Source organism: Mus caroli, unplaced genomic scaffold (genome assembly GCF_978045245.1).
Source record: "Mus caroli unplaced genomic scaffold, Mus_caroli_1 scaffold_157, whole genome shotgun sequence".
Classification (NCBI taxonomy): Eukaryota; Metazoa; Chordata; class Mammalia; order Rodentia; family Muridae; genus Mus; species Mus caroli.
This window is the reverse complement of record NW_028227412.1, coordinates 71919-98468: the sequence shown is the minus strand read 5'-3', so window position 1 is coordinate 98468 and position 26550 is coordinate 71919. Positions and strand designations below refer to the sequence as shown.

The 26550-nt window shown below is 40.8% G+C and overlaps 1 pseudogene; it reads left to right on the top strand.

The window, feature by feature from the left end:
- Positions 1 to 1768: 1768 nt before the first annotated feature.
- Positions 1769 to 26550, top strand: part of LOC146999639 (uncharacterized) — a 28127-nt pseudogene continuing 3345 nt past the window's right edge.

Here is a 26550-nt window from a genome sequence, read left to right as displayed (position 1 = left end):
GTCATCTGTGTTCTTTGCAGTCTCTGGCTATTATAAATAAGTCTGCTATAAACATAGTGTAGCATGTGTCCTTGTGATGTGTTGGAATATTTTTTGGGTATATGGCCAGTAGAAGTATAGCTGGGCCTTAAGTTAAAACTATTTGCAATTTTCTCAGGAACCACCAGATTGATTTCCAAAGTGGTTTTACCAGCTTGCAGTCCCACCAACAATGGAGGAGTGTTTCTCTTTCTCCACAGCCTGTCCAACATCTGCTGTCACCTTCATATTTAATCTTAGCCAATCTGATTGGTATGAAGTAGAATCCCAAGATTGTTTTGATTTGTATTTGCCTAATGACTAAGGATGTTGAAGATTTCTTTAAGTGTTTCTCAGACATCTGAGACTCCTCCATTGAAGAGTCTCTGTTTGGCTCTTTACTCCACTTTGATTGTTTGTCTTTGTTTTTTGTTTTGTTTTTGTTTTGTATGTTTTTCAAGACAGGGTTTCTCTGTATAGACATGGCTGTCCTGGAACTCACTTTGTAGATCAGGTTGGCCTCGAACTCAGAAATCTCCCTGCATCTGCCTCCCGAGTACTGGGATTAAAGGAATGGGCCACCACGCCTGGCTTTACTCCACTTTTTAATAGGGTTATTTAGTTCTCTGGAGTCAAACTTCTTGAGTTTTTTGTATATTTTAGATATTAGGCCTCTATCAAATGGAGAGTTGATAAAGATCTTTTTGCAATCTGTGGGTTCCCATTTTTTCCTATTGACAGTGTCCTTTGCCTTCCAGAAGCTTTTTAATTTTATGAGGTCCCATTTGTTGATAGATGATCTTAAAACATAAGCCATTGCTTTTCCATTCAGAAGTTTCCCCTGTGCTCAAGTATTCGAGGGTCTTCCACACTTTCTCTTCTATTCAATTCAGCATATCTGGTTTTATGTGGACATACTTGATCCACTTGGACTTGACCTTTGTACAAGGAGATAAGAATGGATCAATTTGCATTCTTCTGCATGCTGACTGCCGATTGAAACAGCACCCTATGTTGAAAATGCTGTCTATTTTCCACTGGATGAATTTAGATAATTTGTCAAAAATCAAGTGACCACAGGTGTATGGGTTCATCTCTGGGTAGTCTTTTTTTTTTTTTTCAATTCTGTACCTGCCTGTCTCTGTACCAACACCATGCATTTTTATGACTATTGTTCTGTAATACAGCTTAAGGTCAGGTATGGTGTGGTTCCCCCAGAAGTTCATATATTGTTGAGATTATTTTTTGCTATCTTAGGTTTTTTGTTATTTCCAATAAATTTTCTAATTGCTCTTTCTCACTCTTTGAAGAAATGAGTAGGAACGTTGATGGGGATTGCATTGAATCTGTAGACTGCTTTCAGAGAGATGACCATTTTTTCTATGTTAATCATGCTACCCATGAGCTTGGGAGATTTTTCCATCTTCTGAGTTCTTCTTTGATTTCTTTCTTCAGGGATTTAAAGTTCTTGTCATACAGATCTTTCACTTGCTTGGTTAAAATCACAACAAGAATTTTTATAGTATTTGTGAATATTGTGACTATTGCAGGTATATGCCTCAGCTTCCTGTCAGTACAGGGAGAACGTTAGCAGGGAGTCAAAGGCTGTAGCCCATGACATCAGCAATCCCTTCTTGGAAAATCTATTGTCTCCTGGAGAGTTCTTGGCATCTCCTTTGATGTCACCAGTGTTGTAGCAACAAGCTCACTTAGAATTCTCACTCAGTGTCTAGCCACTACATTGGTGGATATGTTTGCTCAACTCAGAAATATTTTTGGGAGATCCAGTGTGGATGGGAGAGAGGCCAGAGAGTGGAGGAAGGATGCTGGCCTTCCTTCTGAGAGTAATGAAGGACGAAGGAGGTGGACTTGGAGAATGTGGAGTAAGTCCTGGGAAGTGGATGTTGAGCTCCCTGGAAGGGCTGGCCTGAGATGGCCTTTCTAGTAATGAGGCATAGGAACTGGAGTCTCTGGGTACCAAAAGAATTTCCATAATTGTCAAAATTCTTGAACATCAAGGATTTCAGAACATTACTTTCTCCATCCCCTCAGCAGGAGTTGGCAAGGCCAAAACTGTGATGCTAAGAACTCCAAGTATTTACATTCACTGAGTACTGTGGGTGTTACATGGGGACACAAGGAGACCATCAGGAGTCACAGAGTGTCTAACCTATGCCCTTTTAGGGAAGGCCATGACTGTATTCATTCTCAGGGCTATTTGGGAGTAGTATGATGGAGAGAATTGTACTCCAGGCCATGACCTCATGTTCTCAGAATGACTCAGACATCCTGTCCATGACAGTTCCCACTTTACCTTTCTTTATCACCACTTGGGAGTGGCAGGCATTTCTATACTGTAACCACAGACCTGTCAGAGTGGATACACCCAGACAGAGGTGGGATCCTATTGCTACTTCTTGGGTGTTTGGTGTTTCAGTAGGGGGAATTGATAGTATTTTGACCATGTTTTCACACTGCATGACTTTTGAAGCCCACGTCATGGGCCTAGCATAACTGGGTAGGAGATCTGAGCATCTCCAACCACTAAAGTACTTGAGAATTGTGATTTTACCATCTGACTTGTGAAACCACAGGAATGATGGCTCTGAAGTCAAATTGCACTCTGTTCAGTTGATAATCATCCTGAGTAAGCCATCTCTCTGGTAATAATAAGCATGTTTAGGGAGACAGAGGAAACACCTGGTTATTTACATCTCCTGGTCTCCCTAGAGTACTGGTAGAACTGAGACCCACTGTGGAGGCATCTCAAGCCCAAACCAAACTCTTTCTGATGTCACTAGTTTCCAGGCATGTTCTCTCTCTTGGTGGTCTGCCTACACTCTTTGCATTCTCACATGTAAGTATTCTTGTATTCTTCTACCTAAAGGGGCTCATAGACAGACATCATCCACTGCACCTGACCTAAGCTAGAATGAGTTCAAAAAGGAAAAGGAGAGGCTGACCACAGAGCTGCATGCACCTCCTTATCCAGAAGAGAAATGAGCAGAGAGATCACCTGATCGCTTTCAAAGAGGGATCCATGAACAAGAGGTATGCATTGCTCCAAACACTGTGGTGTCAGTCTGGGGTCTACAATGTCAGCCTCATCTTATCCTTTGAAAGAGGTGGGTTCTATAAAGCTGTATCACCAGATTGTCCCTATGCCCAACCTCATATCAATGAATGCTTCATAGTGGAGAGGCAGAACCTGAAGCTTGGTCAGGAGGGAGAACAGAAATGGACTCTTCTGCTTCCTCCAGTAGAAAAGAAGGACTCGTATTTTGAGTGAAGAATTCAGGGATAGAGGCAGTGGTAGAGTGAGTTCCCAGCATGCATTTGGAAAGCATTTGACAGGATGAGGCTTTGTGAGGTTCTAGGTGATGTGAGTTTATGGTGAGTATTTATACTTGCCTGGCAGGTGACTGAGTGCTTGGAAGCTTCTCATAGTATCTAGAGGGGCCTGGTCCCACTATTACTTCTCAGTGGGTGACTACAGGCCTGAGGCTAATTTCTGTTCCTCTGTGTCTGTGTGCCTTATACTGAGAGACAGTAATGTTGCATACATTTCATTTGCATCTCATTGTGCTCTCTGTTTCTATCTTTGTCTCTCATTCTCTGACTGATTCCTTTTTTTCTCCTTGTTTATGTGTGTGTGTCTGTTCAAGTCTGAGAGTCTGTGTGTGTGCACATGTACCTACCTGTACATGAGTTTTGTATGTTTGATTTTCCCTCCAAACTCGGGAACCTATGGGGTCTGTGTTTTGGCTTCAGGATTTATATTCATAACAATGTCAAGCTGATGTTAGTGCTGAAGTCTCTGAGCCCCCACTTTATTCAACACTGTTCTTTGCCTATGTGGTCACAATTGTGCATAAACTTGTATCCTTTGGGCATATTATAATGCTGTGGAGATATCATGATCCTGATGTCTCCAGGATTATGTGTAAGGTCTGTTTCTATGGTATAAGTTATTCAGGATTTACCACCCCAGTTGTGATAACAGGAAAAATGTAATCACAGGTTTCTGGTGGGCAAAGACCTGAGGCCTAGGCTCTTGAGAACAGAGCTGGTTAGACTGCAACATCCAACCCTACTGATTGAACACAGGGAGCCAGGGAACCCTCCATCTTGATGCTTAGCTTCTGCTGTCCTGGATCAGGATAACAAATTTCGAAGCTGAAGATCATCCCAGTATATAGAATCCAGAATGTGCTTTCCATGGCTGGGGTAGTCCAGCACTCAGCCTGAGAAATGTGTTCCTAAAGGCCCATGTTCATGGAGTTATGTCATCCTAGGACCAGGCCCTTCAAGAAGCTAAATCCGTTCTATGAACAACTGAAATTGCAGAACAAGCAGGTCAGGTCCTATGTGTACAAATCATTGATGAAGTTAATTGAGGCACAAGAGAACATCCAGTAGCTCAGGAAGGAGACAAACTTCTATTCGTAAGTACCAGTTAGAAAGCCAAACAACAGCGGAATGGCAATTTCTATCTTCCTTGGTTTCTGGACTGGAGAGTTTGCAGCTCTGGTTCTACCCCTTCTGCTTTTAGCCATCAGTGTATCTTGGGATAATAGACTCAGTTTTTATAAATCTGTAAGACACTGTTACCCCTCCCAGCATTGTCCAGGCATCCCTAGAAGCCTCTCAATAGAACAGTGATTGTGCATGGTTATTATGCAGTACTGGGAGCCTGGTTCTCAGGCAGTGTTTTAGAGAGCTGAGTGTGACATAACACAAGGATGGAATGCCCTCCCTTTGGTTCTGCTGATCTACTTTGATGGTATTTGCACCCTACTAATTGATGTTGCCCTAGTGCATTGGGCAGTCAATGATAGATGGAGATCCCTCTTTCTTTTGAAGAGACATGGACCCTCATTGGTGTTCGGGCTGCAGCAATAATTTCTTCTCCCATGAAATGGCTGTTTGCAGTTTGTGCAGCTGTCATGGATTTATTTTTTAATAGGTATTTATTTCATTTACATTTCCAATGCTATCCAAAAGTCCCTCACCCACTCCCCCACCCACTCACTCCCACTTCTTGGCCCTGGCGTTCCCCTGTACTGAGGCATATAAAGTTTGCACGACCAATGGGACTCTTTCCACTGATGTCCGAATAGGCCATCTTCTGATACGTATGCAGCTAGAGTCACGAGCTCCGGGGGTGTACTGGGTAGTTCATATTGTTGTTCCGTCTATAGGGTTGCAGATCCCTTTAGCTCCTTGGTTACTTTCACAAGCTCCTCCATTGGGGGCATGTGATCCATCCAATAGCTGACTGTGGGCATCCACTTCTGTGTTTGCTAGGCCCCGGCATAGTCTCACAAGAGACAGCTATATCTGAGTCCTTTCAGCAAAATCTTGCTAGTGTATGCCATGGATTTATTGAGATGGATTGTTGTCCTGAGCTATGGTTCTCGCTGGCAAGAACACACTCTGACAACCGAATTCTTCTGCAGCAAAAAGCTTTATTGCTTCTTCAAGAGGGAAGACCCAGACCCCGGAAAATGGCGTTGCTTATATACCCCTCAGCCATGGCATTTGAGCACCTGATGTGGCATGTCAGTTACTGATTTGTTGCTCGCCCATCAACCCATTACTATGCCCCGAGATGAGCAGTGACTAGGCGTGAGTTCACTCTTGCACCTGCGTACAAGGCTTGTTTACTAGTTAGGCACAGCAGAGGATGGCGCCATCTTATAATGGTGATTGCTCGTGGCACAGCTCTCCACATCTCCCCCTTTTTATTTTATTAAAATGAGGCTGGACTAGGTCTGTGTAATTATGTCAATCCGCTGTGGCTCCTGCCTTAGGTCGTTCCTCCACAATGTCACAGCCTTTCCTCTCATAGGGTAACCCTATCGCCACCGGGCCCCATGTCTTAGGTTGATCTGTGCATGAGGAAAGTTGCCCAGCCCTGGATACCGCAGTGCTATGTGACAGTAACTACTAAATGACCTAGGGCGAACTCTACCAAAGAGGCCAGCCACCAATGTCAACTAATTCTTGAGCACAGATAGCCAGATTTCGAGGGAGGCCCCTTGCTCAATGGCAGCAAGTGCTTGAGCTATCACAAACTTGTCATTTGTTTGTTGGGTTCTGAGCTTGCAAACCACCAGAGCATGAACACAAGTCCACAGCAGGTAGCAACACCAAGTAAACCTACCCCCACCCATTCCTTAAAATAAGAAAGTGCAGATGAAATCCAGGAGGAGAGGTCCTCTGTCAATGACAGGTCCCCTCGAGTTGAGTTGATCTTTAAAACTGTCACCCTCAGGGCCTCAAGAGTCTCATAGAATCCCTCGGACCAATTTCCTGCAAGATACAAGGAAAGCTGTCTAGACAGATTAGCTGCATGAGTAAAATTTTCATATTGGACACTGGTAATACACAGAGCGCCCAATTTACTTTCACAACCCAACTGGGCCATCTGGTATAGGACACCTATCTGTTCCTCCTCCAGGTCAAGGCACTGATTCAAAATCATCAGCCCTCCATTTAACTTGGTACTAGCAGAAGTTTGGACAGTGATGGCATCAGTCAGATCTGCTGAAAGCTGATTTAATTTTGTGCCTGATTGAACCGTACTAGCCATAGCGTAACCTGCAGCTGTAGCAGCAGCTGCACTGGCTGAAATTGCTATGATTATGGCAGCAGTAATGCCAAAATCTCTTTTTTGTCGAAACAGGGATAAGGTGGAGGGTGTTTCCACCGGAACAGGGATCCAACGTGGGATCTGGGCCACCATGGCACAGGTGTCCTTTGTTACATCCTAACATTGAGAAATCCAACAAGAATCATTGGAACAGACTTCAAATGAGTCATTTGAAAGAATAAACAAGAAAGGGGGTAAACACAGACTGGGGTAGGTGGATAATTAATCTGGTTTACCAAAGTTTTATTGAACCCAGTGATCTCTACACTGGTATTAGTATATCCATAAGAGTCCAGGGAGGCAGCATGTATTCCCCAATACTGAGCAAATCTTGAGATGCCAGTAAAAGAAGCCTTTCCAACTGCTCCTCCCTGGATAAAGATCAAAGGATTGAGTTCTGTACAACTGCCATTGACTCCACAAAGCACCCACTTGTGAAAGGAAAGGGATGCATTCTAAAGTCCTGTATGAAAAGTTCCTTTTCATAACAAATTCCTTCTCTGGGTCAGCCATCATGTTGGGAGAAAAGGAAAAGGTTTTACTCTGATCTGCCCAACGAGTGATGAAGGATTGACAATCAGACCAAGGCAGGATCAACCCTTCATCTTCCAAGCTACAATGAGGGGCTATTTTTGATTGGTGGGTACGTTCTTTGTCTGAAAAGTTAGGTGGTAGAAATGTACCATTAACCCAAATTGCCTCCTGCCAGAAGGTCTGATTTGTAAAGGTTATATCTACATTGGAAGTATCTTGGGTTGTGCTCACCCAACCTCCTTGGTGCTCATTAAACTTCCCCAAAGCTCGAGCTGTGAGGTTGATACATTTTCCTGGTCCATTAATTTGAAAACATAAAGAACCCTGTTCTAATAAAGAGCGATTTTCTCCTAATGGTGCTCGGGTGGGATCATAGGGTAGATATGGTATATCTAATGTAAAGAATTTTGGAAAAACTATAGCATCATGGCGAACTGGGATTGGTTTAGGGAAAGTCGAGAGAATGGCCCATCTCTGTTCGCCCATCTTACTAGGAACCTGAGACAAGTTCAGCATTGTCAGGATCAGGAGCAGTCCTCGGGAGGTCAGCATCTTCCACACCATCCTTGATTACTATCTTGCAGGTGAGTCGTTCCGGCAGCCAAAATGGGTTGTCTTCACTCTGTGGAAAAACACAAACAACTCCCCTGGATCTTATTAAAATAGGATCCAGGCCTTTCCACAGACCAGATAAGACATCCTTCCATTTCACCATTTCTTTTGGTCTATCAGGGTCTGAACTATGTTGATCGGCTGCAGAGCGACCTTGCTCGTCAAGATTCAAAAAATTAAGTGTAAAGAGTGCCATGGAGACAGCTACTCTTGGCACTGAGAGCAGAGTCTCATCAACTCCCCCTTTTTGTTTTATAAAATAAGACTTGAGTGTACGGAGGGCACGTTCCACAATGCCTTGTCCTTGAGGATTATAAGGAAGGCCAGTCAGGTGAGTGACATCCATTTGATGACAAAATTGCTGAAATTTAGTAGAGGTATATGCTGGCCCATTATCAGTATTAAGAATTGTGGGCTTGCCCCAAGCACTCCACGCTTCTAAACAGTCCTGTATAACATGAGAGGCTTTCTCACCTGTTAAAGGTGTAGCAAACATAACACCAGAGCAGGTGTCAATGGAAACATGTAAATATTGATTTCTTCCAAAGGAGGAAATATGAGTGACATCCATTTGCCAGACCTGTAATGGCCTGATGCCTCGGAGGTTTACCCCTACATGAGAAGTAGGCAGAAATTGACAACAGTTTTGACATTGGGTAACAATGTCACGAGCTTCCTTCCTGGTTAAAGTGAAACAGCGGCATAATGTTTCAGCCGTCACGTGGAAGCGTTTATGAAACTCCCTTGCAGCCTCTGCCTGCGAGGACAGAGCAGCAGCCACAATTCTAGTGGCTTTGTCTGCCAAATCATTTCCATGAGACATGGGGTCAGGAAGGCCAGAATGAGCCCTAACATGAGTAATATACACAAGATGTCTTCTATGTAACAGGGCTGACTGAATTTGCTGAAAAATGTGAGCAAGCTTGCTAGAGGGTCTAATTAAGCCAGCAACGTCAAGTGTATTAACTGCATTAACTACATATAAGGAATCAGATACAATATTGAGCAATCCTGGAAAAGTTTCAAGGACCTCTAGAACTACTAAACACTCTACAACCTGGGGTGATGTCTCATTATATTGTTTAGATGTTACTTGGCCATTTACTACATATGCACCTATACCAGATTTGTATCCATCTGTATACACTACTACCCCATCCGGAAGTGGGTGTTTGGCTGTTATTACTGGAAACACTATGGCTTGGCTTAAGGCAAACTGTAAAATTGGATGTTTTGGATAATGATTATCAATTTGTACTGAATAGGAGGCAATCAAGACTGCCCAATCGTTAGTTGTTGCTGCCAGGGTTTGAACTTGAGCAGAAGTATAAGGTACAATTAGCATATGAGGTTCTTTCCCAAAATGAGTAATGGCTGCTTTTACCCCCCGAAGTGTGAGTTGAGCAACTGCATTAGGATACCACTCAATGATTTTTGCAGGAGAAGCCTTAGGATGGACCCACAATAAGGGTCCATTTTGCCACAAGACTGCTGTTGGTAACTGTGCAGTTTTTAATATGCACAATTCAAATGACTCTGACTCGTCAATGCATTATAATTGAGCATCGTGTAAGGCCTTTTCTACAGTTTGTAAAGCTTGACATGCAGCTTTCACTACAGTCATCCAATCGCCGGGGGTCATAGCCAGAGTAGCAAGCCTTTCAACTTGGGCTACAGTAAAGTTGGCATTGACTCCATAGTTACAGACTGACTCCGCAAGTTCTTTAATCTGTATATACTCCACCGGGGTGTGAACACATCCGCCATCGGCACCTTCAAAGACTGGGAATGCTTGCTGCACTTTTCTCTGTTCCTCTTTAGAAATGAATGAGTCTGAATGATACCTCTGCACATAGGGCAGAGGTGCACTAGGACCCAGAGTCCGAGGGCCCGGAGTCCGCGCAGCGATTTGACATTTGTCTCTGGCTGCTTTTGCTTTCTCTATGTTATTCTGTGACTGATTATCTTGTCTTTCATCTGGCTGGTATCTTTCTCCCTCGTAGCGTGCCGCTTCTTCCTCTAAGTCTGTTTCCTCAGAGGAGCTAAGTTCCTTATCCGATTCTGAGCTACTGACAGCTAGTGCCTTGAACTCATCTAATGGCGGGTAGAGGCTCCTTTCCTTATGTGCCTCCCCAGCTCGATCTCTCTTCTCTCGCTTTCCATCTCTTTTTCTAAGCTCTCCCAGGGCATTTTTTCCCTTATATTTCATTTCCTTGGGCTCAAGGCCCATGGAAAGGCCTTTATTCTTCAGTGCACCTTGTTTCTTCTCAACTCTTAGCCTCTCTCCCCACTCCGTCTCTGATAGACTGTCTTGAATTTCGTCCAAATTTTTCTGCCCCGCTTCAACCATTTGCTGACAATCCTCGTCTGTTAAGCATGATCTCACCAGTTTCCACAACGACATGGTCCCTGCTTTAAGTTTGCCGTTCTGCTGTTCCCTAACTATATCTCCTTTCAGTTTGTCCCATGAGGTGACAGTTAATGACCCTGAGCAAGCATACCATGGTGCCACATGGTCTACCTTCCTGACAAATTCCTCTATAGTCTTAGTGGCGATTTTCAGGCCACACTGCTTCAAGACCGACCATAAGGCCGTTATTACAGAGTGGGAGATTCCCATACTGGTAGCTGTCCAGGCCTGACTGCGACTGAGAACCAGTCAGCAATACTGGTCGCTGTCCAGACCTGACCGCGACTGAGAACCAGTCTGCAGTTCCAGCGGTGGAAGCAAAACGAAACCGAAAGGGAAGGAACAATCGCCGTGAAAACAATCAAAAGGGCATCTAACTCTTGGAGAAATTTCAAGACTGTACATACCTTACAGAGCCTTAGTGTCCTGCAGTACTGATTCCGCCCCGGGAACGGGGGATCTCCCTTGTGCCAGTGTGATGGTATAAAGTTCACGGGTTCCTCAGTGCCACTTGTCCCAAACTATGGTTCTCACCAGCAAGAACACACTCGGACAACTGGATTCTTCTGCAGCAAAAAGCTTTATTGCTTCTTCAAGAGGGAAGACCCAGACCCCGGAAAATGGCATTGCTTATATAGCCCTCAGCCATGGCGTTTCAGCACCTGATGTGGCATGTCAGCTCCTAATTTGTTGCTCGCCCATCACCCCATTACTACGCCCCGAGACGGGCAGTGACTAGGCGTGAGTTCACTCTCGCACCTGCATACAAGGCATATTTACTAGTTAGGCACAGTGGCGGCCATCTTATAATGGTGATTGCTTGCGGCACGGCTCTCCACAGATTGTATTAGGTCTTCATGGGAACCAGGGTCCTGGTGGGGTTAATGGGCCTATACATAAGAATGAGAGGAGGAGGATGCAGGATCTTACTATGCAGAGGATGTTTCCAGAAACCTACATAGTCTGCTCATGATGGAGAAGAATCCTACTAAAATGTCTGTCACACTGAAGCGGGAGAGCAAGGAAGTAAAGATTGATTGGGCTCTCACTGAGAAATATTTGGTTGACTTGAACCTGAATAGTAAAGACGAACAGGAGCAGACCAACAACCATGAGACCCAACAACTTCAGGTTTTTTTTAGGTTTTGCTGAAGTTATATGTTCTTGTTTAGTTTTCATGGTTGGATTTTCCTTTTATCTCATTTTTGTAATTGTACTTTTAAAGCCTGTTTATTAAACATTGTATTTCTTATAAATAAAAATTGATTTACAATCTTGACTCTTAAGACCATCTTCCTTATTCAGGTTTCCTCTCCCTTCCTGTAAACCTAGAACCCACAGCCAGAGATGGATCTCTAAGTGTCAGGCAGCCTGGGCTACAGAGTGAAGTCAATGTCACCAAGGGGTATACAAGAAGATGGTATCTTGTGGACATAGTTCTGCACATATTAATATTTATTATACTCAGTGTAATAATCTTTTGTGTACCATTCAAGTTGATATCACAATATTTTATTTTACTTTGTTAAAAGTACAACAGAAAATATTTTTAAAGGGTAGCTATTGAGTCATTTAGATCAATGCTATATTTTAATTACTTGAAAATTCCATATATATATATGGAATTTATATACATATATATATACATACACATATATTGAATTGTGATTACATCAACTACCTTTTCCTCTACTACAGTTCCTCCCCTATTTTACTTCCATTTTTTTTCTCTCCCCTTCTTGTGCTCCATCAAAACAAATGAAAAATTAAGAAAAACACACTGTCTGTATGTGCACAGGTTCAAGGCCAGCTGCTTTGAGTATGGATAGTCTCTTAGGAGTTACACCCTTATTAAAGTTAATCACTGAGTCCTAAAAAATATCAGTTGTCAATAGCTTCTCAGTGAATGGTGGAAATTCATTATCCCTCCACGCTGGGATTTTGACTAGTTTGCTATTTTAAAGATAAAACTTGTTTTTGTTTTTATTTTTGTTTTTGCCCAGAAAGCAGACAGGAAAGTAGTCTCTTCCATAGACACTCCAAACAGATTACTTCAGGAAACCAGGAACTATGTTTGGTTAAGGATCGAAAAAACTGTTCTTAGCAAAGTGAGGGAGTATCCAAGGTTCTTGCAATAAGAATATTTTTGGCACTCTATACAATAGCAACATGTCAAATAAATGGATATGCGCCTGGCAAAGAAGCTATGTGAATGAAGTCAGTGATAGAGTCAGTGGTAGTTCCTTACAAATGAGGGAAATGTTTAACTGTCAACAAGATTGAAAATTTGCAACAGGAATGCAACATTTGAAGTAGAGCAGGAAAAATAATTGACTTAGCTTAAAATGATACTTTCATTGTCCTATGAATACTATGAGAGGGCATTAGAGTGCATTAAATTATCCACCTAATAACAAACAATATTTTCTATCAATAACAGAGCTGCAGATCAGGAAACAATTGGATTAATATGAACTGTGTTATTGAGTAAAATACTACTTCATCTTACTCAGAAGTATACCATACATGGGTAATGAAGTAGCATGAATAGACTGTTTTGTCACAAAGAAAGGCATTTTGGAACCTGGAATACTTGTTATAATGTGTGATGTCTTCAGTGGCATAAATAAATACATGAATGACTGAGATATTGAAAAAGTAAATGTCTCACAGTTAGCCTTTTCATAATTTTATTTAAAATTGTCATGTCCTTGCCTAACTGCACTTAAAATTATTAACATGTATTTATTTATTCTTCACACTCTGCATTTTTTTATTTTCTTTGGGTTAATTTTGTTTTTCAGAGTGAAAGGCTATAACATACTTTCATAAGAATCTTCATTGGTTTGAAAATTACTGCACTTAAATAAATTTTCTCTATCTCACTATATGTAGTGAGCACTTTTCTTCAAAATTATTCTGATGAACTTCATTGTAAGGAGTTCCCATACATATCATAATATGAATTTTATATAAAGTTCCTTTTCTTTTCATGGGCTTATAGATCACAATGGTATATTCCTTGAAATAATTTTTAAAAAACAATCAAAGTTTAAGTCCACCCACAGAAACATAATAGACCTTCTTGGTGAAGCACAAGAATATAAGCAATAGAAAACAAATTGGACCTGGCAAAATCAGAACCCAGTTCATCCAACAGAGCAATCCGTGGACACCCAATACACCTATGAAGCAAGATTCAGATATAAATTGTCTTTCCATGAAGATGATAGAGTATTTAAGAAGGACATAAATAACTCCCTTAAGAGATACAAGAGAACACAGGTAAACAAGTAGAAGCCACTACAGAGGAAACATAAATTCATTAAAAAAAAAACAGCAAAATTAGTCAAACAGGTGAAGAAATTGAACAACACCATCCAGGATCTGAAAATGTAAACAGAAACATTAATGAAAACAAAAAGTGTGACAGCCCTAGAGATGGAAAACCTTGGAAAAGAACAGGAGTTACAGATGCAAACATGACCAAGAGAATTTAAGAGATAGAAGAGAGATATCAGCTATTAAAGATGACATAGAAGGTAGTGACACAACAGTCAAGGAAAAAACCAAGAACCAAAAGCTTTTAACTCAAAACATTCAAGAAATCCAGGATACAATGAAAAGACTGAACCTAGGAATAATAGATACTGAAGAAAGTGAAGATTTTGAACTCAAAGAGCCAGCAAACGTCTTCAACCAAGTTACAGAAGAAAGCTTCCTTAAACTAAAGTAATAGATGCCCATAAATACACAAGAAGCCTAAACAACACCAAACAGATGGGATCAAAAATGAAATTCTCCCACCACATAATAATTAAAACACCAAATGCACAGGAAAAAGAAAAAATATTGAAAGCAGTAAGGGAAAAAGTCAAGAAACATACAAAGTCAGACCTAACAGAATTTCATAAAATTTCTCAGCAGAGATTCTAAAACCCAGAAGATCCTGGGCAGATCTCATACAGACCCTAGGAGAACAAAAATGCAAGCCAAGTCTACTAAGCCCAGCAAAACTCTCAATTACCATCATTGGATAATTCAAGGTATTCCAAAATAAACAAACAAAAAACCCACAAAACAAAACAAAAAACAAACAAAAAAACCAAAAAACTTTAATATTTGAACACTATCTTTCCACTAATCCACTACTCCAGAGGATAATAGAAAGAAAAGTCGACCATAAGAAGGAATACTACACCCAAGAAAAACTAAGAAATTAATCTTTTCCAAGAAATGCAAAGGAAGGAAATACAAAAACATAATTTCACCTGTAACCACAAAAATAACAGGAAACAGCAATCATTGGTCCCTAATACCTCTCAACATCAATGGGCTCAATTCCCCAATAAAAAGAAACAGGCAAGCAGACAGGAAATGCAAACAGGAACCCAGCATTTTACAGCATACAGGAAACACACCTCAGTGTCAAAGACAGTAGAAAGCTGAGAAAAAAATTTTCCAAGCAAATGGTCCCAAGAAACAAGCTGGAGTAGCAATTCTAATAGCAGATAAAATAGACTTTCAGCCAAAAGTTATCAAAAAGATGGGGAAGGAAATTACACACTCATCAAATGAAAAGTCTACTAAGATGAACTCTCAATTTTGAATGTCTCTGCAGCAAATGCAAGGGCACCCATATTTGTAAAAAAAAAAAAAAAAAAAAAAAAATCTATACTGAAGTTCTAAGCACACAATGTCACAGAATAATAGTAGGGGATTTCAACACACTCTCTCCAATGAACAGTTCAGGGAAACAGAAAATAAACAGAGACATAGTGAAATGAAAAGGAGTTATTAAGCAAATGGATTTAACAGATATCTATAGAAAATTTCACCCTAAATGTAGTCAGACACAAAGCCAACCTCCACAGATACAAGAACATTGAATTAATACTTTGTATTCTATTGGACCACCATGGACAAAGGCTAGTCTTCAATAACAACAACAAAAAAAAAATACCAACAACAACATACACGTGGAAGCTAAACACCTACCTACTCAGTGATAACTCAGTCAGGAAAGAAATAAGAAATTAAAGGCTTTTTAGAATTCAATAAAAATGAAGGTACCACATATCCAAACATATGGGGCACAATGAAAGCAGTGCTAAGAGAAAAACTCATAGCCCTGAGTGCCTCCATAAAGAAATTGGAGAAATTATACACTAGCAGCTCAATAGCTCATCTCAAAGTTCTAGAACAAAAAGAAAAAAATACACCCAAGAGGAGTAGATGGAAGGAAATTGTCAAACTCAGGGCTGAAATCAACCAAATAGAAACAAAGAGAACTCTACAAAGAATCAACAAAGCTAGGAGTTGGTTCTTTGAGGAAATCAACAAGATCGATAAAACCTTAGCCAGACTAACCAGAGGGCACAGATACAATATCCAAATAAACAAAAGCAGGAATGAACAAGAAGAAATGACAACATAAACTGGGGAAATTCAAAAAGAAATGATCAGATTCCATACAAAAGAATATATTCAACAAAACTGGAAAGTCTGGATGAAATGGATGATTTTTCTAGACAAATACCTGGTAGTAAAGATAAATCAGGATGAGATAAACCATCTAAACGACCCCATAACCGCCAAGGAAATAGAAGAAGTCATTAAAAGTCTCCCAACCAAAAATGTCTAGGACCAGATGGTTTCAGACATTCAAAGAAGATCTAATCCTAATACATCTCAAGCTCTTTCATAACTCAGAAACAGAAGGAAAAACCACTCAATTCTTTCTATGATGCTCCAGTTATACTGATACCAAAACCATAAAAAGACCTAACACAGAAAGAAAATTTCAGACCAATTTCCCTTATGAATATCGATGCACATATACTCAATAAAAGTCTTGGAAGCCAAATCCAAGAACACATCAGACCTATCAATCACGATGATCAAGGAGGCTTCTTCCAGGAATGCAGGGATTGTTTGATATATAGAAACCCATCAATGTAATCCACTATATAAACAAACATTAAACAAACTCAAAGAAAAAACCACATGATCATCTCATTACATTCTGAAAAAGCACTTGACAAAATACAACACCCATTTGTGTTAAAAGTATTAGAGAGATCAGAAATTCAAGCATCAAGTCTATATATAAGGAAAGCAACATACAGCAAACTGATAACCAACATCAAACTAAATGGAGAGAAACTCAAAACAATCCCATTAGAATCAACGACAAGACAAGGCCCTACCAATTCAATATAGTACTCCAAGTTCTAGTTAGAGTAATGAGACAACAAAAGGAGGTCAAAGGGGATACAATTCTAAGAATTCAAAATATTACAATTTGCAGATGATAGATAGTTTACATAAGTGACCCCAAAAATTCGACCAGAGAGATCCTACAACTGATAAACACCTTCAGCAAAGTGGCTGGACATAAAATTAACTCTAAGAAATCATTAGCCTTCTCGACTCAAAGTGCAAATGGGCTGAGAATGATAGTAGGGAAACAAAACCCTTCACAATTGTCATAAATAATATAAAAAATCTGGGTGTGATTCTAACCAAGCAAGTGAAAGTTCTGTATGACAAAAACTCTAAATCCCTGAAGAAAGAAATCAAAGAAGAACTCAGAAGATTGAAAAAAATCTACCAAGCTCATGGCTTAGCATGATTAACATAGTAAAAATGGTCATCTCACTGAAAGCCGTCTACAGATTCAATGCAATCCCCATCAAAATTCCAACTCATTTCTTCATAGAGTGAGAAAGAACAATTGGCAAATTCATTTAGAATAACAAAAAACCCAAGATAGCAAAAAATCTCAACAATATATGAACTTCTGGGGGAACCACACCATGCCTGACCTTAAGCTGTATTACAGATCAATAGTAATAAAAACTGCATGGTGTTGGTACAGAGACAGGTAGGTACAGAATTGAAAAAAAAAAAAAAAAAAGACTACCCAGAGATGAACCCATACACCTGTGGTCACTTGATCTTTGACAAAGGATCTAAATTCATCCAGTGGAAAATAGACAGCATTTTCAACATAGGGTGCTGTTTCAATCGGCAGTCAGCATGCAGAAGAATGCAAATTGATCCATTCTTATCTCCTTGTACAAAGGTCAAGTCCAAGTGGATCAAGTATGTCCACATAAAACCAGATATGCTGAATTGAATAGAAGAGAAAGTGTGGAAGACCCTCGAATACTTGAGCACAGGGGAAACTTCTGAATGGAAAAGCAATGGCTTATGTTTTAAGATCATCTATCAACAAATGGGACCTCATAAAATTAAAAAGCTTCTGGAAGGCAAAGGACACTGTCAATAGGAAAAAATGGGAACCCACAGATTGCAAAAAGATCTTTATCAACTCTCCATTTGATAGAGGCCTAATATCTAAAATATACAAAAAACTCAAGAAGTTTGACTCCAGAGAACTAAATAACCCTATTAAAAAGTGGAGTAAAGCCAGGCATGGTGGCCCATTCCTTTAATCCCAGTACTCGGGAGGCAGATGCAGGGAGATTTCTGAGTTCGAGGCCAACCTGATCTACAAAGTGAGTTCCAGGACAGCCATGTCTATACAGAGAAACCCTGTCTTGAAAAACATACAAAACAAAAACAAAACAAAAAACAAAGACAAACAATCAAAGTGGAGTAAAGAGCCAAACAGAGACTCTTCAAAGGAGGAGTCTCAGATGTCTGAGAAACACTTAAAGAAATCTTCAACATCCTTAGTCATTAGGCAAATACAAATCAAAACAATCTTGGGATTCTACTTCATACCAATCAGATTGGCTAAGATTAAATATGAAGGTGACAGCAGATGTTGGACAGGCTGTGGAGAAAGAGAAACACTCCTCCATTGTTGGTGGGACTGCAAGCTGGTAAAACCACTTTGGAAATCAATCTGGTGGTTCCTGAGAAAATTGCAAATAGTTTTAACTTAAGGCCCAGCTATACTTCTACTGGCCATATACTCAAAAAATATTCCAACACATAACAAGGACACATGCTACACTGTGTTTATAGCAGACTTATTTATAATAGCCAGAAGCTGACAACAACCCAAATGTCCTTCAACAGAAGAATGGATACAGAAATTGTGGTATAGTTACAGAATGGAGTGCTACTCAGTGATTAAAAACAATGACTTCATACAACTTGCAGGCAATTGGAAGGAAACTAAAAAATATTATCCTGAGTATGGTAACCCAGACACAAAATAACAGAAATGTATTTATCCACTGATAAGTGGATAGTAAACCAAAAGCTCACAATGCCCATGGTACAACCCACAGAGCCTATGGTGCTTAGAAGGAAGATCAGGGTATGGATGCTTCATTCCTGCATTAAGGGGAGAAAAGGATGATCATGGTAAACGACCCCATAACCGCCAAGGAAATAGAAGCTGTCATTCGAAGTCTCCCAACCAAAAAGGTCGAGGACCGGATGGTTTCAGACATTCAAAGAAGATCTAACACTAATACATCTCAAGCTCTTTCATAACTCAGAAACAGAAGGAAAAACCACTCAATTCTTTCTAGGAAGCTACAGTTACACAGATACCATAAAAAGACCCAAGAGAGAAAATTTCAGACCAGTTTCCCTTATGAATATCAATGCAAATATGCTCAATAAAATTCTTGGAAGCCAAATTTAAGAACACATCAAAACTATTAATCATGGTGAACAAGTAGGCTTCATCCAGGAATGCTGAGATTGTTCAATATATGGAAATCCATCAATGTAATCCACTATATTAACAAACATATAAACAAACTCAAAGAAAAAAAACACATGATCATCTCATTACATTCTGAAAAAGCACTTGACAAAATACAGCAAACTGATAGCCAACATCAAACTAAATGGAGAGAAACTCAAAACAATCCCATTAGAATCAGCGACAAGACAAGGCCCTACCTATACAATATAGTACTCCAAGTTCTAGTTAGAGTAATGAGACAACAAAAGGAGGTCAAAGAGGATATAATTCTAAGAACTCAAAATATTACAATTTGCAGATGATAAATAGTTCACATACGTGACCCCAAAAATTCGACCAGAGAGATCCTACAACTGATAAACTCCTTCAGCAAAGTGGCTGGACATAAAATTAACTCTAACAAATCAGTAACCTTCCTTGACTCAAAGTATAAATGGGCTGAGAATGATAGTGGGGAAACAAAACCTTTCAAAGTAGTCACAAATAATATAAAAAAATCTTGTTGTGATTCTAACCAAGAAGTGAAAGATCTGTATGACAAGAACTTTAAATCCCTGAAGAAAGAAATCAAAGAAGAACTCAGAAAATTGAAAAAATCTACCAAGCTCATGGGTTAGCATGATTAACATAGTAAAATTGGACATCTTACTGAAAGCAGTCTTTAGATTCAAAGCAATCCCCATCAAAATTCCAACTGAATTCTTCATAGAGTTAGAAAGAGCAATTTGCAAATTCATTTAGAATAACAAAAAAACCCAAGATAGCAAAAAATATTCTCAACAATATATGAACTTCTGGGGGAATCACACCATACCTGACCTTAAGCTGTATTACAGAGCAATAGTAATAAAAACTGCATGGTGTTGGGACAGAGACAGGCAGGTACAGAATTGGAAAAAAAATGACAACCCAGAGATGAACTCATACACCTGTGGTCACTTGATCTTTGACAAAGAGCTAAATCCATCCAGTGGAAAATAGAAGGCATTTTCAACATATGGTGCTGGTTCAATTGGCAGTCAGCATGTAGAAGAATGCAAATTGATCCATTCTTATCTCCTTGTACAAAGGTCAAGTCCAAGTGGATCAAGTATGCCCACATAAAGCCAGATATGCTGAATCGAATAGAAGACAAAAAGTGTGGAAGACCCTCGAATACTTGAGCACAGGGGAAACTTCCTGAATGGAAAAACAATGGCTTATGTTTTAAGATCAAGTATCACCAATTGGGACCTCATAAAATTAAAAAGCTTTTGGAAGGCAAAGAACACTGTCAATAGGACAAAATGGGAACCCACAGATTGCAAAAATATCTTTACCAACTCTCCATCTGATAGAGGCCTAAAGTATCTAAAATATACAAAAAACTCAAGAAGTTTGACTCCAGAGAACTAAATAACCCTATTAAAAAGTAGATTAAAGCAGTGGTGGGCGCACGCCTTTAATCCCAGCACTCAGGAGGCAGAGGCAGGCGGATTTCTGAGTTCGAGGCCAGCCTGGTCTACAGAGTGAGTTCCAGAACAGCCAGGGCTATACAGAGAAACCCTGTCTCAAAAAACAACAACAAACAAAACAAGACCAAAACAAAACAAAACGAACAAAAAAAGTGGAGTAAAGAGCCAAACAGAGACTCTTCAATGGAGGAATCTCGAATGGCTGAGAAACACTTAAAGAAATGTTCAACATCCTTAGTCATTAGGCAAATACAAATCAAAACAACTTGAGGTTCCACCTCATACCAGCCAGATCACAAATGAAGGTAACAGCAGATGTTGGACAGGCTGAGGAGAAAGAGAAACACTTCTCCATTGCTAGTGGGACAGCAAGCTAGTAAAACCATTTTGGAAATCAATCTGGTGGTTCCTGAGAAAATTGGAAATAGTTTTACCTTAAGACCCAGCTATACCACTACTGGGCATATATCCAAAAAATATTCCAACACATGACAAGGACACATGCTCCACTATGTTTATAGCAGACTTATTTATAATAGCCAGAAGCTGACAACAACCCAAATGTCCCTCAACAGAAGAATGGATACAGAAAATGTGATATATTTACAGAATGGAGTGCTACTCAGTGATAAAAAACAATGACTTCATACAATTCCCAGGCAATTGGAAGGAAACTAAAAAATAGTATCCTGAGTAAGGCAACCCAGACACAAAAGAACAGACATTATGTAAATAAGTGGATTACTGATTAGTGGATATTAACTGATAAGTGGATATTAACCCAAAAGCTCACAATGACCATGATACAACCCACAGAACCTATGGTGCTTAGAAGGAAGATCAGGGTACAGATGCTTAGGTCCTGCATTAAGGGGAGAATAGGATGATCATGGTAGGTGGAAGTAGAGTGGGACCTGGGAGGGAGATAGGAGGGGGAGGAAATAAAGGGGATAGCATAAGGTACTGGAATGGATGGGAGAGAGGTACAGAGGGTCAGGAAATCAAACAAAAATATGTAGGGGTTAGGGGATGAGGAACAGAGGATAGCCTCTTGAGGGTCTATATGTGACCATATGTCTATAAGCGAAATGTGAGGCTCCAAGACCCAAAGGGGATGACTTTAGCTAAATGCTCAGAGAAGGGGAAGATAAAACCTGTAAGGACCACCTCCAGTGGGTAAGTGTGACTCTGCTAACCCCCACCCCATCCCAACCCACGCCATTGCCCTTTGTCAAGGGTTGATGTCACACACCTATCTCAAAGTTTTGAACCCAGAAATGTTCCTGAGCAAAGGAAGAACAGGGACAAGAAATGGAAAATAGACTTACTGAAGGGCTATCCAGGGACTGCCCTATCTGGGGATCCATCCTGTCTGCAGAAACCAAACCAGGCAAGGTTCCTGTGGTCAAGAGGCACTTGTGGCCAGGAATCTCAAGTGAGTTCTTTGGGAGGTCCAGCCTGCAACTGACAGTTGGAAGCAACCATTAGACTGAGCTCACGGAACTCCTTCGGAGAGCTTGGGGGAAAGCTGGAAGTGCAGAGGGGGGTTGCAAATCTATTGGAAGAACAACATGTGCTGGCAGGACCACCCAGTGCTTCTGGAGACTAGACCACAAACCCAGGAGTTTATAAGGAGGGATCTATAGCTTCAGATATATTGTAACAGAGGATGGCCTTGTTGAAAGCAATGGGAGGGGAGGCCCTTCATCCTGGAGAGTTTTGATGCCCTAGTGAACAGGGTTGTTAAAACAGTAGGGAAGGAAAGGGTGGGTGGGTGAAGGAGCACCCTCATCCAGGCAAAGGGGAGGAGGAGAGGGAAGATATGGTTTGAGGGGTTGGTGGAAGGGTAAGCAGGAAGTAGTATACCATGTGAGATGTAATCGAATGGAATAATTAATAAATAAATTTTTAAAAACCACACACACACATATGCCAGGCATTTCATTTTACAAATGAAGACTCAGGAGCCAGCTCAGAGAGTCAGGAAAAGTACCCAGCTGACCTTCCTACTCTGCTGACCTCCCAGAAGGAACACATTCTTTATCCCTCTCCTCACTGTCTTCAATATCCTTGAAGTTAAAGACCTTCCATTGGTTTAGTTATTTTCATTCCCTTTCAACTGGTTAATTCTTCTGCCTCTTAACCTGGAGTTGACTTTATTTTGTCTTGCAATAAAGGTGTGTGCTACACCTGAGCCAGACAAGAAAGTACAGTAAACAGAAAGCTCTTGGGTTAAAAGTCTGTGCTAGGGATGAGCTACACCATAAAAAGGGGTTTGGTTTGTTTGTTTTTGTTTTTGTTTTTGTTTTTGTTTTTGTTATCATTTCTGTTTTTTTTTTTTTCAGAAAATAACACAATCTTGGGGTTTACAATGCGATCAAATATCCTGCAACAGAAAACAGCAATGTTCCCTCCCTTACATTATCAAGCTCTCTGGCAGTGCTCTGGTTGTTTCTAGGCATGTCTGAGTGCATCATGGGAATACGAGGATCCCAAGGACATCAGAACTGCGCTTTTGAACCGGTTGCACATGGCCAACAGGGACCTAAAAAGAACCAAGGAGACAACTGATCCTTATCACAAGGGATAAATCCCTCATCCCTCATCCCTCTTGTAACATAATTTACTGCAAGATGTCACCATTCCTGACCTTGGCTCATTGTCCTATGTGCTGATGAAAGGAAGGGTTCCTGTCCAGGGTTCACCCAACAAACCACAGAAACACTGAACTCAGTTAAAGAGGGATGGTTTAGTGAATGTACGCCACAACAATGCACAACCAGGGCAACAACTCAAAACTCTGTCCTGGACATTTCTCAAGGCCAGGTCAGTGCAAACATCACATGCACAAGGTCTGGAAGTGCTGCCCTAAAAGGGCTCTGGCTTAACCCATTTTAGACATAATAGTTGATTTTGACCTTCAAATTGACAGGTTCTATGTGAAGCATATAGATTTTGTAATTTCAGAAGATTAACAAACATAGCATACAAAACATAACATGGTTCATGATCAGCATCACCCTGTTCTGAGTCAAGATTTCTGTTTTGTTTTGTTTTGTTTTGTTTTGTTTTGTTTTGTTTTGTTTTGTTTTGCATCCGTGGCTGTCAGGCATATTAGAGCAAAAGTATGAAATAGACTGCTGGCTTATAACAAACTTGCTACAGTTATGGTAAGTGGGCAAGCATTATCAGAGAGAACTTTGTATCATTAGGAAAGAGGTTTGCATGACCTTACCATGTTTAGACAAGGTCCATGGCCTCAACAGGAGCTCCTTGGACTGAGAACAGACAATGTGTGTGTTACCTGAAATGAGGGGCCTCAGCAGTGTTGCTCAGATTGCTCAGTGCCCATTCCACCTCACCCTGTCACTGCAGAGAAACCCAGGGTGTTCCCCCACCTTCACTGTGAGCCAGGTCTAGGCACAAAAAGGCCTCAGTTATGCTCAAATTTCAACTAATATTCTTGTGTAAAGAAATACAATACGGTTATGGTCACATGCTATTTTTACTCGTTGCATCTTACTGAGGGCAGCAACCGCTTGACTACACCCAATTCTATATATATATAAAAAATCTATGCCCTGGGAAGTATGACAAGATAAATCTGGGATGGAGGTGCATGAACACTTTCTGATACTGAACACAGAAAGGTGGAGGGAAAAGTAAGATGTAAGGTTAAGTAGCTCACCAGATTCACACTGTGTCTGCTAGATTTAATCTAAGAACAAGGAAGTGGAGTATCTATCATGGTTTCTGTCTAGCCACTTGAAAGGTTCTCTGGGCTTTGGCCTCAGCACCTGATACTTCCTGCAGGGGCAGCAACACTCAGGGAAGCTAGAGATAGTCATAGGCACAGTATCATGCTACCAGCAGTGGATATTGCTCATTTGTTCATATGGGGATACCCACTTTAATTTGTTCTTAATGTGGACCTAGTGAAAGAGAGAACAAGGGCCATAGAATAGAAAGATCTTTTCCACTTCTCCATCTTCCGAGAAAGAAAGACTTGTAGAGGGAGAGCGGTAAGTTCTTTATAATAGACAAGAATTGGTAGGTTGACCTTCAGTGTTTCAGTGTTGTTTTCTGAAACAGGGTCTCACATATCCCATATTGTCCTCTACCTGGCTTGCCAGGTTAACCTTCAGCTCAGATAATCCTACTTCCATTTTCCAATAGCTAGGCTTACAAGTGGGGGCTCCTAGGACTGCTAGGACAGCCCTAGTCACAGAGACCTGGGTTTTCTAATGCTGAGGCGTTATACCCACCAGTATAGCTACAGCCATTGTGTTCTCTGTCTGGCCCCTATTTCAGATTGTTGGTGTAATATGCCTGCCAATCACTGACATAGAAAAATAACTTGACTCAGAGCAAGCTCATGGTGATCACATCCTGTTGTGTTCTGAATGACATTTGTTAATCTTACAATGTTCCACAAAACTTTATATAGGACCCTTTCAATTCAGAGTCACTATGCATTGTTATATCTAAAATGGCCTGATCAAAACTGATCACTTCATATGTGCTCCCTGTGGTTTTGTTTTGATTTGGCTTTTTGTTTTTCTTTATAAGTTAACAAAGATAGATGTCTGGAGCCATGGCTCAGCACCCAAAACCTCAGCATATTCAAACTGGTGTGATTTCTCAGTAGTTTTTAATGGCTCATTTGCTGATTGAAGAAATTTTAAGGTAAGATGGGACATTTCTGAGAAGGGTTCGCAAAGGAAACACTCAGTTAGATACATAGGAATTACTTAGGCAATGCCAGTCATGATGCCCATGACATCAGCAATCCCTTCTTGGGAAATCTATTGTGTCCTAGAAGAGTTCTTGGCATCTCCTGTGATGTCACCAGTGTTGTAGCAACAAGCTCACTTAGGATTCTCACTCAGTGTCTAGCCTCTACATTGGTGGACATGTTTTCTCGACTCAGCAATCTTTTTGGGAGAGCCAGTGTGGATGGGAGAGAGGCCAGAGAGAGGGGGAAGGATGCTGGCCTTCCATCTGAGAGTAATGAAGGATGAAGGATATGGACCTGGGGAATGTGGAGTAAGTCCTGGGAAGTGGATGTTGAGCTCCCAGGAACGGGTGGCCTGAGATGGCCTTTCTAGTAATGATGCACAGGAACTGGAGTCTCTGGGTAGAAAAAGAATTTCCATAATTATCAAAATTCTTGAACATCAAGGATTTCAGAACATTACTTTCTCCATCCCCTAAGCAGGAGTTGGCAAGGCCAAACCTGTTATGCTAAGAACTCCAAGTATTTACATTCACTGAGGATTGTGGGTGTTACATGGGGACTCAATGAGACCACCAGGAGTCACAGAGTGTCTAACCTATGCCCCTTTAGGGAAGGCCATGACTGTATTTCACTCTCAGGGTTCTTTAACCTCAGTGGCTATTTGGGAGTAGTATGATGGAGAGAATTGTGCTCCAGGCCATGACCTTATGTTCTCAGAACTACTCTGACCTCCTCTCCATGACAGTTCCCACTTTACCTTTCTTTATCACCACTTGTGAGTGGCAGGCATTTTGATACTGTAACCACAGACCTGTCATAGTGGATACACCCAGACAGAGATGGGATCCTATTGCTACTTCTTGGGTGTTTGGTGTTTCAATAGGGGGAATTGATAGTATTCTGACCATGTTCTCCCACTGCATGACTTTTGAAGCCCAAGTCCTGGGCCTAGCATAACTGGGTAGGAGATCTGAGCATCTCCAACCACTAAAGTACTTGAGAATTGTGATTTTACCATCTGATTTGTGAAACCACAGAACTGATGGCTCTGAAGTCAAATTGCACTCTGTTCAGTTGATAATCATCCTGAGTAAGCCATCTCTCTGGTAATAATAATCAGGTTTAGGGAAGCAGAGGAAACACCTGGCTGTTTACATCTCCTGGTCTCTCTAGAGTACTGGTAGAACTGAGACCCACTGTGGAGGCATCTCAAGCCAGACCAAACTCTTTTTGGTGTCACTAGTTTCCAGGCATGTTCTCTTTTTTGGTGGTCTGCCTACACTCTTTGCATTCTCACATAAAAGTATTCTTCTGTTCTTCTACATATAGGGACTCACAGACAGACATCATCCACTGCACGTGACCTAAGCGAGAATGAGTTCAAAAAGGAAAAGGAGAGGCTGTTACCAGAGCTGCACCTCATTACCCAGAAGA